Here is a 12388-nt window from a genome sequence, read left to right as displayed (position 1 = left end):
CACACAAAATCACAGGTAATAATAATAATAAACGTTATTTTATATAGCGCTTTTTAAGGTGGCTTCTCAAAGCTCTTTACAGAATGACAACAACAATAAATAAGAAGAATACACAAGATAAAACACAATTACAATATATAGAGGAGACCATTGATGGTGGTACTAAGAAAAGCAGAGTGGTGAAGAATGGAACCAGTTAAGTAAAAGCTTTTCTAAAGAAGAGGGTTTTGAGTCTGGATTCGAAGGAGTTTAGAGAAGGTGACTCTCTGATATCCTTGGGGAGAGAGTTCCAGAGCTTGGGGGCATAACAGGAGAAGGCCCTGTCACCCATAAAGTGAAGATGGGCTTGGAGGACAGTTAGGAGACCAGAATTAGAAGAGTGAAGGTTGCGAGGTGGGGAGTAGGGCGATAATAGTTCAGACAGGTACTGAGGTGCCAAGCCATGCAGAGCCTTATACAATAGGTGAGCATGAGGATTTTAAACTCCTTTTATTTCTCGAGGGATCATAAACATTTCATTAGTATCGAGAGGAGGATCACCATGAGACACAAAACAAACAGTTTCTTTCGGTCTTTATTAGAAAGTAGCGTTTGTGCTACATTAATAATATTTTCGTGGAAATAAAGAAGTTGTAAATTTTAAAAATTTATATTTGAATCGAAATGTGGTTTTGAGTTAAATATTAGTGTGTTCATGTAATTAGTTAGTAATTAATTAGTTTGTGTTTGTCATTACTATATATATTGCCATGTTACTAGAATTTGTAACTGAAGTTTACTAGTTGTGTTTTTTATGATGATTAGATATTTCAATACAATATTGTATATAATGTATATTGTATTATGTACAATTATATTGTATATAATGTATAATTTGAACTACATATTGTTCAGGTGTGAATAATTGTATATTTTAAGAATACATTTCTAAAACAAATCATTGGCTTTATTTACTAGTTTCTACACCTATAAAAATCTTTCTTTGAAGAGCAAAAATTCAATTTGGTAAATGAAATGAAAACACATTCCCTACCAAACCTTGAGTACATGTAATTCAGGATGATAATACAAAACCATTTATAATTTAACAAATAAAACCTGTCAACTGGTAATCACCACTTATCATAAAAAATAAGTAGCAATACACAGTAGGGGACTCTTGGGTGCAAGTTAAATCCATGCAAGAAGGGGGTGTAGTGTTATATTTCCAAATCAGATATGCAAATGAGAGATCTGGCCCAGCCAATCTCAAAGCTCCCTTGGTCTGGAATGGAGCTGCTCCCCTCTTCTAGTTATTCACACTGGAGTTAGGTTACATATTAGCACATTTCATCTAACAGTTGCTGCAGAAACAAAAACGTAAACAAATGACCTGGAATGTGACCACACCTATTAGAATGTAGTTCAACAGATAACTTGTAAACCTTGTCATAAGATTTTTTTTTGTTCTACAAAATATACTTTATTCCACAAAAAAAACATCTCAAAAGGAACATCTCACACATATTAACACTCCATGTAATAAAAAACAACGGCGGAACGGAGATTGATTGTCCGTTAACAATCTTTGCAAGTGGGGGCGGATTTGCGCAATTAAGAGAGTCCTTCCAAACCTACCACTTGCTATTGTCCTTTAATCCCTGTATAGGGCCCAAAGTCCATTCCAGCACTCCCTCGCCGTGGGGAAACCCCATTTGGCGACGTGATGCTTCGTCCTCCTCCTGAGGTCCGCCAGGATCCTCTCCTCCAGCTCCCTCGCCCCCCACTTTATGTTGTGCCGGATGAGAGTGTTCCTCGCCTTCCACAGTCCTTGTTTTGAGAGGGACAGTAGCAGCCCCCACAGGTCCTGTGTCCCCTTGTCCAGTCCGGTGGGTGCCAGCACCCAGCAGAATGTACTGGTAACTGAGCACCGCATCCTTTCCCAGGAGTTGCATAATGTTGTCCATTCTGCCCCACACCGCCTTGGCGAAGAGGCAGCTCCAGAACACGTGCTCCTGAGTCTCCTCGACAAAACACGTGTCCCGGGGGCAATGCGGATTCCTGGTTAGCGAGTGTCTGTAGAGGACCTCTCTGGTAGCCAGTCTCTTGTGCACAGCCATCCAGTTGAGGTCCTTCAGTTGGTTGTCAAGTTCTTTGGGCTGTGTCCTTTCCCAGACTTGTCTGGGAACCTGCAGCCTTTCGTCAGCGACCAAATGCCCCCTCACCTCTTTGTACAGGGCTCTGTGGTTGGTGCAGAGCTCTGGCTGTCTCGTGGCCTTGTACCTCCTGCTCCACTTGACAGCGTGGGTGTAGAACTTCGGTCGCCTCTCTGCCTTGGGCCCAGTGTTTGACCACTGGACCAAGTGCCTCATCGGGACGGAGAGCCACAGCCTGACAAAGTACTGGTACTTGTGGCCAATGGGCTCCTGCAGCGCCCGACAGAGGTTGCAGTAGAAGATGCAGTCGAGTTTCAGGGGGAAATGTGGGACATCTCGAACCCCTTCCTCGACCGGCTGACACATCCGGTTTCTCGTGATGTACTCGTAATTGCCGCCCCAGACGAAGCAGAAGATCATCCCTTGCAGCGCTCGTCTGAGTCTGGCCGGCAGCGGGTACACCACCGCCAGGTAAACCAAAGCCGGCAGGATGTCTGCTTTCAACACCATCACTTTCCCTGTGTAGGACAGCGACCGCGTTTTCCACAGACCCAGCTTCGCATTCACCTTGGCGATCCTCTTGGTCCAGTTATTGGTCTCATTGTCCTGGCTCTGGAAGGAAACCCCCAGTATTCTGAGCATCGCCTGCCTCCACCTCCATCTGCTTTTCTGAAAAGAGCTCCGTGTAGAAAGCAGTGGCCGCTTCTACCTTGTCGCTCTCGTCCAGCACTTCCTCTCCATCTCCCCATCTCAGGCCGTGGATCACCCTCTTTTTTTGGGCTCCTCGGACCTGATTGAGTTTGCGGAGCCTGTCCTTCAGGTCCCGTGCCCGGGCTGAATTGAAGGCTCCTCCCCCGTTAGCCGAGCTGTACTCCTCTTCTAGTTGTCTCTGGAGTCGTGCAGCTTCCTTCCTCTCCCTGGCCGCCTTCCGTCTGCAGTACGTCTGCGCCAGGGTTCAGGTCCTGTCTTTCACCGACTCCCACCATTCCACCAGGGAGCTGTAGCCGTCTCTCAGATCGACCCAGCTCGCGTAGTCTTTACGGAACAGTGCCTTGAAGTCGTCTTCCTCCAGTATCTCCCGGTTCAGCTTCCAGTACCCACGACCGAATGCCGGCAGGTTGGTGTTAGCCACCACTGTCAAGCGCTCGTGGCTGGAATACCACTCCGGGGACACCGTCGCCGACTCCAGGGAGCAGGTCGTGTGCAGAAAGATGTAGTCCAGGCGGCTGCACACTCCCCGGGAGTTTTTCCATGTTGTTCCGGCGTCGTTAGGGCGGCACCATCTGAAACCGTCTACCAGGGAGAACTGCTTAAGTAGCGATTCCAGCTCTGCCGAGCTAGCGTCGCTCCCCTTCTCTCGGTCGACGTTGAAGTCCCCGCCAAGCACCACCTGTCTGTTGGTGGTGCAGCAGCTGGCCAGGTCAGCAAACACTTCCTTCAGGATAGAGGGTTCTGTCAGAGCATAGACGTTAATTGCTCTCAACTTCTGCCCCCTCCAGTCGATGTCTGCGACCAGGATCCGGCCCTGCACCACCGGGAAGGAGGAAACCAGATTCATCTCTGGGTCTCCGAGGAGGATTCCCACTCCAGAAGAGTGGACCCCTCCTACGCTCCAGCATGATTCTCCCTTCGTCCATTCCCTGGTGAATGTCAGCTTGTCGCTTTCATCCTTCAGGTGGACCTCCTGTAAGAAACAAACTGAGAAAGACTTTGAGGCCAGATCATGAAAGACTCCCCGTCTTTTCAACGGGTCTATTAGCCCTCTCACGTTAGTTGTTAGAAAGGTAAGTTTCACAATCATGATTAAACAAGTGAAAGTTGAACCTCCTCTCTTTGTGCTTACAGTGGAAAACTTGGGAGTCTACATCTGGGCACTGTTTAGCCTAGATGTAACTCCTCTCGTTCGGGTCCTGGGGGGAATATGCTGGGCTCCCTCCAGGTCTCGCTGGGGACTGAAAGGTAAACATGCTGGACAGGTCCAGCTCTACCATCAGTCCCGGCTCCAGGGCGGCTTCAAAGTAATCCTCGTCTTCCTTGAGGATACTCTCCACCACCGCTTTGGGAAGGCTTTTTTCTTCCCTTTCTCTAGGAGTTTCGGGGACCTCCAGTTGCTCCTGGGCCTTGGGGGAGGGGGTTCCGACTTCCTGCGCTGCCTCTTCATGTTGTTCATGGGCCTCGGGGGAGGGGGTTCCGACTTCATGGGCTGCCTCCTCCTGTTGTCCGTTGGACTCGGGGGGGAGGGTTTCCATTTCCTGGGCTGCCTCCTCCGGTTGTTCCTGGGCCTCAGGGGAAGAAAGTTCCGTTTCCTCTAGGACGAGGAAACGGTTCTCCCTTACCACTCTTTTCTTTTGTCCTTCCGAAGGTGGATCCGCCCTGCATCTCTTCTCCCGCTTTCTCTTTCCCTTCTTGCTGGGAGTTATTAGGGCCCTTTCTCCGGTCAGCCATTTTGTCCGTCGTCCTGGCAGCCATCTTGTGGCACTGGTGCAGCTGGGGGTGTGGCCTCGGAAGTTTCGGTTCTCTGCAGGGGAGGTGCGGGTTCTTTGTTCTCACCTCTCTCCCTTTGTCTTGAGACCGGTTTCTGCCGGCCGGCTTCCACCACCTGCACAAACGAAGGTTTGTTTACCTTGCATTGGTGAAGGAGGTGTCCCTCGGCGCCTCATCCATTGCACTTTTTGGCTGTCCGGCAGGTTTTTGCCAGGTGCCCCTCTTTGTTACAGTTGTGACATCTGACGATGTCACACGTGTTCTCCTTGTGGCATCCTGGGGTAGTAAAGGTACCCCCTGTCGGATCCGAAGTTGAAGCAGGCCTGGGGGTGCTGGAAACCGTCGATGCCCTCTGGGTCCTCTTTCAGGAGGACTCGGTACTGGAGTTTGCCATACCAGACACCGCAACTGTCCCTGATCTCCGTCGGTTTGCCCACCACAGTTACATACCTCCCTAGGTACGCTGTTACCAGTTCCATTGGTTTGTAGGGGTTGTATGTGAGGACTGTGATGGTCCTCTGGTTTGTCTTCCTCATAGGCTCCGGCCTGAAATCAGAGAAACCGGGGTGCTTACCTTTTTCTCTGATCATTTTCGTTGCCTTTTCATATGAGGCGTCCGTGGCCATGTAGGCCTCCATGTATCTCTCTGCCTTGTTGTCTTGCAGGCAGTAGAGATCTCCGGCCACCAACTGCAGGATCCCTCTCAGGAAGGTAATGAAAAAGGATTTCACAGTTGGCATTGTCTCTGTTTTCTTGGTCCAGTGGAACCGGATCAGTGTCTTCTTGTCTGCCATCTGGAAAGGAGAAAAAAGAAAAAAGGAGAGAAAGAGAGAGAGCAAGGTCCTGTGGAGAGGGGGGTTTAGCTGCTAAAGGAGCAGGGAGGGAGCCCTGGCCTTTGTCCTTGTGGGCAAAGCCCAGCTAGGTGCAGGCGCAGGAGGAGAGAGAGAGGGAGCGGATAATGCTTCCGAGTCTCGAGGAAGAAAGCAAGCACTGCGGGCAGGCCACGAGTACCTACTCCCAGCCAAGAGGCCAAGGAGGCGGAGCAAGAGAAAGGGGGAGGGGAGAGGAGAGAGCAGAGAGAGAGAACGTTACTGCCGGATCCCACCCAGCTCAGCTGCTGCTTGGCCTTAACCCCCTAGGCTCAACCTAGGGCGATACCAGCTCAAGCACTCTTCAGGATCTTCGATCGCCTTCTAGAACTTTGGAAAGACAGGAACTGCGGGCATGCCACTTGAACTTGATCTTAGCCAAAAGGCAGATAAAATTGGATTCCAGCTCACTGGCCCTGCAAAACTTAGTTCAAGACTTTAAACTCTCAGACACATTTAGATGTATATATCCCACAACAGCAGGATATACATGGTCAGGGAGGAATAGCAGCTCCAGAATTGACTATTGCTTTGTCTCAGAGAGAGTGAAAGTTGTTGGGGTCACTCTTCAGCCTGACTTCTTCTCAGATCACCAAGCTTTAGGGTGTAGAGTGGAACTCCAGGGCGGGACTGTCTTTGGCCCAGGCCTCTGGAAACTCAACACAAAGCTGCTAGAGAACGAGGGGGTAGTATCCCGCTACAAGGAGAAACTATCACAGTGGCTGTCCTTGCAGTGTCTGTATGGGTCAGTAGGAGAGTGGTGGGAGGAGGTGAAGGTGAGGACAAGGGCCTTTTTCATGGCTGATGGAAGGAAGGCTGCCAGACGGAGAGGAGTGTTAGCCAGGAAACAGAGGCAGCTGCAGCGTCTCTACACGATGCTGCACAGTGGCTTCGATGTGCTTGAGGATATCACCCTTTTAAAAAAGGACATCCGGAGCATAGCGGAAGAAAGTAGTCGAGGAGTGCTGTTAAGAAGCTGAGTGCAGTTCTTGGAAGAAAATGAGAAGTGTACTCACTTCTTTTTCAGGAAAGTGGTAGGTTCCAAGTCTGTCATGGAAAGTGTAGTTGATGAGGAGGGAAGAGAGAGTACAGAGCTGAGTGCTATCCTCTCCTGCATTGAGGCCTTCTTGTCACGGACGTCCAAGGGGCCTAACCGTGGGTAGCAGGAGAGCGGAAAAAGACCCATATGCGTAGCGGCGAGACGGGAAAAAGGCCCGGGCTCACTAGTGCAAAGAGTTCAGGAATGCCGTATAGAAACCTGTGCCCTCAGGGAGCGGACGTGGGGCGCCCTGGTGCTAGGCGGGTCTCAGGACATCCAAACGTCAGTGCTGAGCGAGGACAGAGTGCAAGACCCGGAAATATTTCGCCCAAGGGAAAGAGAGGGACAGGAAGGACAGCAGACCAGAAACTAGGGACAGGACAGAGAAGGACCGCCCTCTGGCTGCAGAGGGCGTGACACTTCTACACAAGACTGTACAGTTCTACAGAGGTAAAGGATGAAGAAATTCATTTTTTTACCTCAAAGCTAGAAAACGTTTTGAGTGAAGAAGATGGGGAAGTATTTGAGGAGGATTTGACAGTAGAAGAGCTGAGAGGCTATGGAGAGCTTACAGAAGGGGAAAACTCCGGGTGCTGACAGGCTCCCTAAAGGGGCATCTGCTTTACTACTTGCACGAATGAAGGCAAGAAAAAGCCAATCGACGTGAACGAACGGCGCTTTACAGAGGAGTACTGCCTGACTGGATCGTTGATGAACGACAGAGGCCACTCCGACCTCTTCTCGGTTTTCTTCAATGACTTACTAAGCATCTTCTTCACATTCGCCCATGCAGGGGAAGCCAGTTACACCAAAGCAAACGCAGGAAAGTGCATTTCAAGCAGAGACCAGGAGGGACTTGTTTACACCGAGAGTGGTCGGAGAATGGAACAATGCGCCCAGCCCTGTTGCTGGAGCCGATTCTTGATGAGATCTTGGGCTCACTAAGAGGCCCCCGCTGGATGCTAATCTTTCTGTTGTTCTTGCAGGTCCTGCGCTGCTTTTGAGCCGACAGAGCTCGTCCTGGTCTGTCGGCACAGCCCAATTGCAAATGATCGGCTCCACGTACAGAAGGAACGTGCGTTTGGTACAAGAGTGCACGAAGGCACCGGAAATACATTGGGAACAAACGACCGGTCGCTCAAGACCTCTGTGAAGTACAGGAGCGTGCAAAACGATGCTGTTTCCACCCGGTCTCGAACCGAGGACCTTTCGCGTGTTAGGCGAACGTGATAGCCGCTACACTACGGAAACCTGCAGGGACCGTTGCTGGTGTCTCGCTTGCGTTTCGGGCTGAGAAAGGGACGCGTCACTTTAGGCAGGGGGCGCTGGAGAGAAGAACAAAGGGCGCGATGAAACAAAATGCCGAAACCTGGGATCAAACCAGGGACCTTTAGATCTTCAGTCTAACGCTCTCCCAACTGAACTATTTCGGCGGTGCGCAGAGCCCACAGCCACCTGCTCCAGCCTTCCTGTGTTGCGGCATGAGCGCACCAAGAGTAGCGGGAGAGTGTGGCAGGAACGTCACTCAAAAGGAAAGCCACCCAGGTGCGCCCTCTGAGCTCTGTCCAGCGCATCTTCCTCGCATGGACTCCTGCCTGCGACGGGCAGGAAACAATTAGCAAGAACAGAACGACACCCCATGGGTGTCTCATGACCACACCTTAGGTTGTGACACGTGCAGGTGTGAGGGGTTGCCGGGCTACTTTGGAGCAGAGCTTGGGCAGAGGGGGGGCGGGAAAGCAGACAAAGAGGTGACACCTCAAGGTCTGCACGATCACAGCTCTCCTCCGCCCCAGGCTTCCGCTCGATAAGCTACTGGACACACCCGCCCCTCCTCACACAGACCGTGGAAAAGCCCCCCAAAAGGGAGGGCTCTCTCTTCCTCCCAGGAGCTCTTGGACACAACGCACAGACAGGGCGCGGGGAGCCGCCGCCTGCAAACACGGCTCCAGGCAGGACTCCACTCCGCAGGAGCCGCAGAGCAGAGGAGATGGGGGCAGCTTAGCTCCTGTGCAGAGACCTGAGCTGTTGTTGCTGCGGACGCTGTCTTTTCTGCACTCGGGGTAGGAGTGAATGTTGAGTTGCCCTTAGAAATGAAGCAGAGCACTTCAACGGCACGGGTGTGTGTGTGTGTGCGTGCGCCCTGGTGATTCTGGGAGACAGATCGAACCTGGGCTAAAAGAGAGGGGGCTTAGCCCTCTTCCATTTGGTAGTTCAAAGTTGTACAACCCATTTGTATCTGCTAGGTGGCACAGTCATCATCCACAAAGAAGGCTTTGAAAAGCGTCAAAGGCAAGTCATTCCGAGTTGGTCGTTTGTGTTTTCCGTTCAGACGCGAAATGCTGAAATGATCTCTCGGCTCCTCGGTTGTCATTTCTGCTCCGTAAAGGAATCACAGCACTCGTCGCCTTCCAGCACGCTGGGTCGGGACACGATGCCGGGGGTCGGAGCGTGCGATGTCTTCCTCGTTAGTATAGTGGCAAGTATCCCCGCCTGTCACGCGGGAGACCGGGGTTCAATTCCCCGACGGGGAGTAGCTTTTCTTTCACCTCCTTAGACAAAGGACTGCCTTTCACTTCTCTGTTTTCTTTCACAGCGTCGTGCACCTTTTCATTGCTCTCGCTTTCAGAGCCTCCGCACGGCACACGACTCGACTTCAGGAAGCACATTGAAGTGAAAGCAGGAAGCGCTGCAACATGCACTGTGCAGATCCCGCCACACTAAGAGGTGAGTGGGTCTGTTCGATGCACAAAGAACGCTTTGATAAGCGTCAAAGGCAAGTCATTCCGAGTTGGTCGTCTGTGTTTTCCGTTCAGACGCGAAATGCTGAAATGATCTCTCGGCTCCTCGGTTGTCATTTCTGCTCCGTAAAGGAATCAGAGCACGCGTCGGCTTCCAGCACGGTGGGTCGGAACACGATGCCGGGGGTCGGAGAGAGCGATGTCTTCCTCGTTAGTATAGGACCTGTCACCTGTCCCCACCTGTCACGCGGGAGACCGGGCTACATCAGGACGCGCATTGAAGTGAAAGCAGGATGCGCTGCGACATGCACTGTGCAGATTCCGCCACACTAAGAGGTGAGTGGGTCTGTTCGATCACAGCGCTAGGCGAATCCCCAATCCCCTTTTGTGCGTGGCGACAAAAGGGGTGTGTTTCCACCCGGGACCTTTTGCGTGTGAGGCGAACGTGATAACCACTACACTACGGAAACGGTGGTAAGACGTGCCCAGCGGCCCAGCGCTGAGCTTCGCCAATGCGATTCAGCTGCTTCCAGTGCCTTTATTGGAGTGCGCTGATGGACCGTGCTCTCTCTCCAGAGACCAGCACGCCTGTCATGGACGGAGCAGGAAAGGCGGCGCCACATTTTACAGCCCTCTCCACGCAATCGACGAAATCGTGCTACTGAAGTGGAGAAAATCGCCTCTCCAGAAAGTGCAAATATCATCTTGGAGAGTATAAATCCTATTGCCGAAGGTCAGCCCTGTCTACCAGAGTAGCCCTCCCACAGTGATGATCAGCTCGTCTCACACGCGAGAAGTTTCGGTTGGAAACAAGCGCCCCCTCTTCTCGCACGTTTTGCACGTTCGAGTGGTTTTAATGCAGCTCCTTCGTACACGGTGCTGATCTTTTGGAAAGCAGGAGGCAAAACCGACACGTTCTCATACCGGGAGTCGAACCCGTGTCGCCTGGGTGAAAACCAGGAATCCTAACCCCTACACCATATGGCAGCGAACAACCACGTTGTTCTCGGCATCATGCAAGCAAACTACATAAATATGAGAAAACACGCAAGAGAGTTGTCACTCAGAGTGTCGAAGGGTCGATGTATACTGGGGCTCAGTTGAAATGCAACGTCAGGACTTTTCCGAATTATGTCACACAAAGATAATTTACTACTTGCACGAATGAAGGCAAAAAAAGCCAATCGATGTGAACGAACGGCGCTTTGCAGAGGAGTACTGCCTGACTGGATCGTTGATGAACGACAGAGGCCACTCCGACCTCTTCTCGGTTTTCTTCAATGACTTACTAAGGATCTTCTTCACATTCGCCCATGCAGGGGAAGCCAGTTACACCAAAGCAAACGCAGGGAAGTGCATTTCAAGCAGAGACCAGGAGGGACTTGTTTACACCGAGAGTGGTCGGAGAATGGAACAATGCGCCCAGCCCTGTTGCTGGAGCCGATTCTTGATGAGATCTTGGGCTCACTAAGAGGCCCCCGCTGGATGCTAATCTTTCTGTTGTTCTTGCAGGTCCTGCGCTGCTTTTAAGCCGACAGAGCTCGTCCTGGTCTGTCGGCACAGCCAAAATGCAAATGATCGGCTCCACGTACAGAAGGAACGTGCGTTTGGTACAAGAGTGCACGAAGGCACCGGAAATACATTGGGAACAAATGACCGGTCGCTCAAGACCTCTGTGAAGTACAGGAGCGTGCAAAACGAGGCTGTTTCCGCCCGGTCTCGAACCGGGAAATGCTGCTGGTGTCTCACTTGCGTTTCGGGCTGAGAAAGTGACGCGTCACTTTAAGTAGGGGGAGCTGGAGAGAGGAACAAAGGGTGCGATGAAACAAAATGCCGAAACCCGGGATCAAACCAGGGACCTTTAGATCTTCAGTCTAACGCTCTCCCAAATGAGCTATTTCGGCGGTGCGCAGAGCCCACGGCCACCTGCTCCAGCCTTCCTGTGTTGCGGCATGAGCGCACCAAGAGGAGCGGGAGAGTGTTGCAGGAACGTCACTCAGAAGGAAAGCCACCCAGCTGCGCCCTCTGAGCTCTGTCCAGTGCATCTTCCTCGCATGGACTCCTGCCTGCGACGGGCAGGAAACAATTAACAAGAACAGAACAACACCCCATGGGTGTCTCATGACCACAGCTTAGGTTGTGACAAATGCAGGTGTGAGGGGTTGCCGGGCTACTTTGGAGCAGAGCTTGGGCAGAGGGGGGGCGGGAAAGCAGACAAAGAGGTGACACCTCAAGGTCTGCACGATCACAGCTCTCCGCCGCCCCAGGCTTCCGCTCGATAAGCTACTGGACACACCCGCCCCTCCTCACACAGACCGTGGAAAAGCCCCCGAGTGGGAGGGCTCTCTCTTCCTCCCAGGAGCTCTTGGACACGACGCACAGACAGAGCGCGGGGAGCCGCCGCCTGCAAACACGGCTCCAGGCAGGACTCCACTCCGCAGGACCCGCAGAGCAGAGGAGATGGGGGCAGCTTAGATCCAGTGCAGAGACCTGATCTGTTGTTGCTGTGTACGCTGTCCTTTCTGTTCTCGGGGTAGGACATCAGGAAGCACATTGAAGCGCTGCGACATGCACTGTACAGATCCCGCCACTACTGGGCCCGATTTCCCCTGATCGAAACTGGGCGGAAACAGGCCCGTTTCGTTTGTTGCCACGCACACTGTTTGGGGATTCGCCTAGCGCTGTGATCGAACAGACCCACTCACCTCTTAGTGTGGCAGGATCTGCACAGTGGATGTCGCAGCGCATCCTGCTTTCACTTCAATGCATGTCCTGATGTACCCTGGTCTCCCGCGTGACAGGTGGGGATATTTGCCACTATACTAACGAGGAAGACATCGCTCTCTGCTTAGTGTGTAAAACACTTACTTGCAGCATTGTGGGTGCTGTGGTTTAAATGCTATTGGTTTGTGAACAGAATACCCCTATCCAAGTACATTGTGCCACATTAAATAAACACACGAGAAAAAGAGATTCAGAACGCAAAGCTGTGTCAGTGTTCTGTGTAAAAAATCGGTTTGAACATCATGGGAGCTGTTTTTAATAAGCTGCTGAGTAAAGAATATTTTAATCTTCCTGCTGTCAGTAGTATTGTGAATATAGTTGACTCTTACCCGAATG

At 51.6% G+C, this 12388-nt stretch overlaps 1 non-coding gene across 1 annotated transcript; it reads left to right on the top strand.

The window, feature by feature from the left end:
* Nucleotides 1–8989: 8989 nt before the first annotated feature.
* On the top strand, nt 8990–9061 carry trnad-guc (transfer RNA aspartic acid (anticodon GUC)). Its single transcript has one exon. It is a non-coding gene; the product is annotated as a tRNA-Asp (tRNA).
* The last annotated feature ends 3327 nt before the right edge of the window (nt 9062–12388 follow it).

Source organism: Lepisosteus platostomus, chromosome 5 (assembly GCF_059453375.1).
Source record: "Lepisosteus platostomus isolate fLepPlt1 chromosome 5, fLepPlt1.hap1, whole genome shotgun sequence".
NCBI lineage: Eukaryota > Metazoa > Chordata > Actinopteri > Semionotiformes > Lepisosteidae > Lepisosteus > Lepisosteus platostomus.
Note: the sequence above shows the minus strand (reverse complement) of the source record. Positions and strands in the feature narration are given on the sequence as shown.